We start from the raw sequence: 6,000 nt of genomic DNA on the forward strand, positions 1-6,000 counted from the left end.
ACCCAGTAGTCAATGAGAGCGCGAGTGCACAGTAATGCAGCATTCTTTATGAGCAGGTGTGTCTAGATTTTTTAGACCAGTGCTATATAGGTAACGATAAGATATAAGGTGTGAAAATACTAAGTACCACAATCTGGCAACAAGTACCACTGAAAGCAAAGGCGGATTGGAGATTGAAAAATTAAGATGCACTGATATAACAAAAGCAATTATTTGCATTTATACATAGCTTTTCATATACTCAGGGCATCCCAGAGGCCTTCACAAGCATTTTTTAAATGTTTTTAAAAAGTGTAGTTACTGTTATGTAGGCAAAATAGCAGCCAAGTTATGCACAGTGAAGTCCTCCAAACACAAACAAAATAACTAGTTAATTATTTTAGTGGTTTTGGCTGCGTGGCAAATGGTCAGGTAACTTCCTAGTTGAAAGTCCACCTATAGAGATGAACAAGCTTCAATTTAACATCTTATCTAAAAGAAAACATCTCTCACAAAGCAGTGCTACCTTTGTACTGCACAAAAATAGGGTTTGAATTATTTGCCTAGATTAGTGCACAAGGGCTTGAATGAGGCTTCAACTCGCAATCTTCTGACTCAAAGTCGATTAAGGCAACTGAGCTAAAATGAAATCATAAGTAGGGTTATGCCTGCACTAGCTTACAATTTTAGCCCTTCATGGTCAAGAGAACACTGGAAAGGTGACAAGAGAACATCAAACCAGGAAAACATGAAATAAGGGTGCCTTTGTACTGTACCATGTTTGCACTGTACCATGTTTGCACTGCCTAGATTAAATTTAAATTATGCATCCACAGAGCTCTCTTAGCCACTACATTTTAAATGTTTAAACAGTGAGAGCCACATTTGCACCACCTAACTATTTAAATTAATTAGAGATAGGTGTAAAAAATGTCAAAGGGAATCAAGGCACTCCTGGGCACTTTTTTCACCTACCCTGTAGCTTGTGAACACACTGGATTTACTATGCGTCAATAGGAAGTGGCTAGTTTCTATCCTCCAGGGAGTTTTGCACTGGTTTTCCTCAAGAGTCAAGGCCTTGATTTCTGATTTACATGACAATTGTAGCATCAGTTAAAAATGGAATGCACCAATGCAAAAGCTTAACAGAATATCTGCAAAGAATCCAGGCCTGGGTGCATCAAAAAAATCCCTAGCGAGGAGAAACCAAAAGTGCTACTGAAGCTTATGGGCAGGTGAGTCCCAAATAGGACAGCCAAGTATCAGTACAAGCCATCAAACACTAGAAGACATGCAACAAGGAGGGTGCCTGGTCAGTCCTAAACAGAAACCGAACCTCTCAAGGTTGGGTTCATTGTGAGTTTGCAATGAGACAAGGATTGCACAAAGAGCCAAAAGCAATACTGATAAGATAATAGGAAGAACAATAGATTAATACTGAACCAGTATTCAAAATCTAGAGCACAAGATAATGGGCAGTACAAGGTTTTAGGATCATATCTTTACACAATAACTGAAGTAGCCCGAAATGCAGAGTTGGTTAAATGTTGTGGTACAAGTTTGGCAAAATCACCCCTATCAGGATAAATCTGGCTTAAAACAAAATTGTTGGTATTTGACATTTGTCAAATCTATGTTCCTATGCCCCTGCTGGATGACTGAAGCTGGTACAATGCCATCATGACCTACCTAGACATTAAGTTACTCACTCAAATCTGATTTCTCTTAGGCTTACAGACTCGTAACAGTAATTTTAGCATATATGGCCGGGTGAAGCTGGCTAAATACACTAGCGCTCAAGTTTCCTCTGTCAGTTGAAACTGTACTACTGCATGTATGTAGGCATGCTACACCCTTGAGACATAACAGACCCAGGTTTGGTAGAACCTGCTGGCAGGACTGATGCAGCATTGTTTAACAAATCTCACTCACAATATGGTCAATGTGCATGTCTTCCATTATTGGTGCTATCATGTGTCCTCAAGTTGGCATCAAAAATAAATCAACATTTGTGACACTTAAAACAAAGTTCCCAAATAAAAAAGTGTTGGAAAAACTCAGGTCTGGCAGCATGTGGAGAAAGAGACAGAATGAATGTTGAGTCTAATATGACTCTTCTTTGGAACCAAAGAGTTGCAATGGACTCTAAATGTTAACTCTGTTTCTCTCTCCACAGATACTGCCAGACCTGCTGGGTTTTCCAGCATTTTCTGTTTTTATTTCAGATATCCAGCATCTGCAGCATTCCGCTTTTATATACCAGAAATTTCCCAGATGCCTTTCCAGTAAGTGCCAAGTTTCCACATAGCGAGGACAGTCATTGTGACATAATTGTCTTCCCTTCCATCATAAGGTCAAAAGCGGCGATGTTCGCTGATGATTAATGATTCGTTCCTCCTCATGTACTGAAACAGTTCATGTCCAAATGCAGCAAGACCTGGACAATATCCAAGCTTGGGCTGACAAGCAGCAACTAACATTCACACCACACAAGTGCCAGACAATGACCATTTCCAGCAAGAGAGAATCCAACCATTGTCCCTTGACATTCAATGGCATTACTATCACTGAATCGCCCACTATCAACATCCTGGGGGGTTACCATTGACCAGAAACTGAACATGACTAGCCATATAAATACTGTGGTTACAAGAGCAGGTCAGAGACTAGGAAGCGTGCGATGAGTAACTCACTTCCTGACTCCCCAAAGCCTGTCCACTATCTACAAGGCACAAGTCAGGAGTGTGATGGATGAGTGCAGCTCCCACAGCACTCAAGAAGCTTGACACCTTCCAGGATAATGCAGCCGCTTGCTTGGCACCACAGCTGCAAACATTCATTCCCTGCACTACCGAAGCGCAGCAGCCTTGTGTAACATCTACAAGATGCACTGTAGATATCCACCAATGCTCCTTAGACAGCACCTTCCAAACCCATGACCACATACCATCTGGAAGGACAAGGGCACCAGATAGATGGCAACACCACCACCAGGAAGTTCCCCTTCAAGTCACTCATCATCCTGACTTGGAAGTATATCACCACTCCTTCACTGTCACTAGGTTAAAATCCAGGAACTCCCATAACAGCACTGTAGCTGTACCTACACCACATGGACTGCAGCAGTTCAAGAAGGCAGCTCACCACCACCTTCTCAAGGGCAACCAGGGATGGACAACAAATGCTGGCCCAGCCAGCGAAGACCATATTCCATGAATGAATTTTTAAAAAATTGTTCCTTTTTAAAGAAGGGAAAATCAGCCAGGGTTCCAGCTCATTGTACTAGAACTCACTACTGAAAGCGCACATGGCATGGATGCCAGGGAAGGGGTGAGTGAGCTTGGCTGGAATGCTCCTTGCAGTCAAATGTCTTAACATTCAGTGTCCAGGCACACAAATGAAAAATGGCTACACAAGGAAATGTGCTGAAAGGCAACCAAAGCATCAAATCAAGGAGTTAATGCTACTGGGGGTGAAGTGGAGGGCCACAAAATTGACAAAAAAAATCAAAAGCTTGAGAATATTTGCATAATTTGAGTGATAAATCATGCCCTGCACCTGACCCAATCCCCACATTATCACGGCTGACTTGTCCACAGTTAATAAGGATAGTATTCTTCACCTCGAAACAGGTCCTCCAAAACTCTCTGCTTCTCTTTTCAAATGCTTTTTCAAACTCATCTGTCACCCTCCTTGTTTCTTATTTCCCAGCACAAGGCTTGCCTTCCATACACTGTGCCTTCAGGTGGTTAATGGTTAATAATTATATTATATTGTTATTATACAAGGGGATTTGTTTCATATATTTCATACATAACCCACAGGTGAAATCTTAAGCAGATGTTTAAAATGTAAAATTGAATCTGCAGATAAAGATGGCATAGGCTTGAAATATCCAGGAACAGGAGTTTAATTACAGGACACTACCTAAAGGGAAATAAATACCCAACTATAACAAATTACAAACTTTGTTCTGCATTGTTGATTTCAAAATATTTTTGTTTAAGTTAACTCTGATAGCTTTAGCATACTGACTTGGAAGAGTTATTAACCCCACAGCACAAGGGAGCGCATTAACATTTGCTTGTGTCTCTATTTCTATAAGTATAGAATTAGATCTCAGGCAGCATCTGTGACTCCTCCAATCATAGAATGATACAGCACTGAAAGAGCCCATTTGGCCTGTGCCACCAATATGAGGTACTGCATGTTTAACTCACTGTTTAAATTAAATGAAAGGCCAAAAGATATGAATCATCACTATTTTCTTGGCTCTGATGATAGGAGCTTAGTACAGTTATCTCACCTGAATCCAATTAATAAAGCTTAAGAATTGGGTCTGGCATCACTTAATTTTTTTTGCCAATCCAGATGGATTAATTAAAACAGATTAATTATTCATATAACAATCTTACTTGTTGCATACAGAATACTTAAAGGCTTAAAAAAAGCTTTTAACTACTAAAGAACCAGCAAACTTAACAGAAAACACAAAAACAGGCTTTTCCCCTTTGCCAATAAGCTCCACCATAATTGTTCAGGACCTTAGTTCTAAGTAAAAATGTTCCTCTTCAAAAGATAGCTATCCATCCCTTAATTACCACACACAGACATTTCAGGCCTTTCAAAGCACTTTAAAACTTCCCTTCAGATTGCCAGGCATTTTCTTGGTGACGTATAGCAAACAGTACAGTAAATAAACTAGCCGCATTTTAGTAGCATCAAACCAGTTTTCTGTCCCTAAAACACTACACGATCTCAACTCTTAAAATACAATTTTTAAAATTTTTTTTAAAAAAAGCAGCACTCTTACTGAAACAACGGCCACATCTGGAGCAAACAGCACAACAAACAAGGCTTGTTTACGGAGCAGGAGAGAGGCAACACACTTAACTATAAAGATATGTGAAGGTTAAAAATAACAGTTACAAAAAAAGCCAGATTGCCCACAGGGAGCTTTACAAAGGCAAATTGCTGGGCATAAGTTACCATGCCGCTAGGTACACACGCAGCCCAACTATAGCCATCAATAATTTTGGAGATGGTGGGGGTGAGGATAACAGGAATAAATAAATGACAGTACAGTACCGTGCAAAGGTGGCTGTCTGTCCACTGCTGCAAGTAAACTGGATTCGAACACTGGGGTCTTTTGCACGCGATTCCACCCCCACCACCGCCCGAATGGCACTGGGACAGTTTAAGCCAGTTTAAGTATACGTGGCATTTGTAACCCGACGTTCCGGAGTGCAATGCTGCTGAATGGAAGCGGAGAGGGAGAAAGACAGAGGCTGAGACTGGGGAGGGAGGGGGTGGGAAGAGGCCAGCAGCTCCACACAAACTTCCAGCTCTCACAGTATTGGACACCGGGATTCACATCCACTTACCCCCCCCCCCCGGAATACTGAAGCAAGTCCTGAAGGATCTCCGAAGATTCATCCGCTGTCCGTCTCTCTTTTCCTCTCCTTCCCCCCTACCCACCCCCCTTCCCACCCTCCCCCCTTCACTCACTGCCCAGGACGTCAACGTTCGGCAACCCCCACACAAGCCGGCGCCATCTTGGAATGCAGCCGCGCATGCGCGCCGCTTATCCCACCGACAAACCGCTCAACGGCACGAGAGGGTCAGCTGACGGCTGCCGCCGGAGAGTGTCAACCCGCTGCCGATGGGGCTGCTGGAGAGGGTGCACTCACTGCTGCTCAGAGTGCTGAAGAAGGTCAGCCCAAAGCTGCTGGGGCTGTTTGAAAGGGTCAGCCCAGAGCTGCTGGAGAGGGACAGCCCACTCCTGCTGGACCTGCTGGAGAGGATCAACCCAGAGCCGGTAGGGTCAGCCCACTGCTGCTAGAGCTACTGCTCCTCCAGGGGAGGAGTGGCAGACTGCTGCTGGAGCACCAGGGGAGGAGTCGGCAGACTGCTGCTGGAGCTCCAAGAAAGGGTCGGCAGATTGCTGCAGGGGCTGCTGGAGAGGGTCATCAGACCGTTATTGCTGCGGTTGCTGGAGAGGCTCAGCCCACGGCTGCTGGA

At 43.4% G+C, this 6,000-nt stretch overlaps 1 protein-coding gene across 2 annotated transcripts in view; it reads right to left on the reverse strand.

The window, feature by feature from the left end:
- LOC121282022 (fibronectin type-III domain-containing protein 3A-like) overlaps positions 1-5,435 on the reverse strand; it is a 156,271-nt gene extending 150,836 nt beyond the window's left edge. For both annotated transcript variants that reach the window (XM_041195356.1, XM_041195355.1), the window contains exon 1: positions 5,068-5,435. The gene's annotated coding sequence lies outside the window, so the exon portion shown is untranslated. The remainder of the gene's footprint in view (positions 1-5,067) is intronic.
- Between the last annotated feature and the right edge of the window lie 565 nt (positions 5,436-6,000).

The sequence above is a fragment of the Carcharodon carcharias genome, chromosome 9 (genome assembly GCF_017639515.1).
Source record: "Carcharodon carcharias isolate sCarCar2 chromosome 9, sCarCar2.pri, whole genome shotgun sequence".
NCBI classification, from domain to species: Eukaryota; Metazoa; Chordata; class Chondrichthyes; order Lamniformes; family Lamnidae; genus Carcharodon; species Carcharodon carcharias.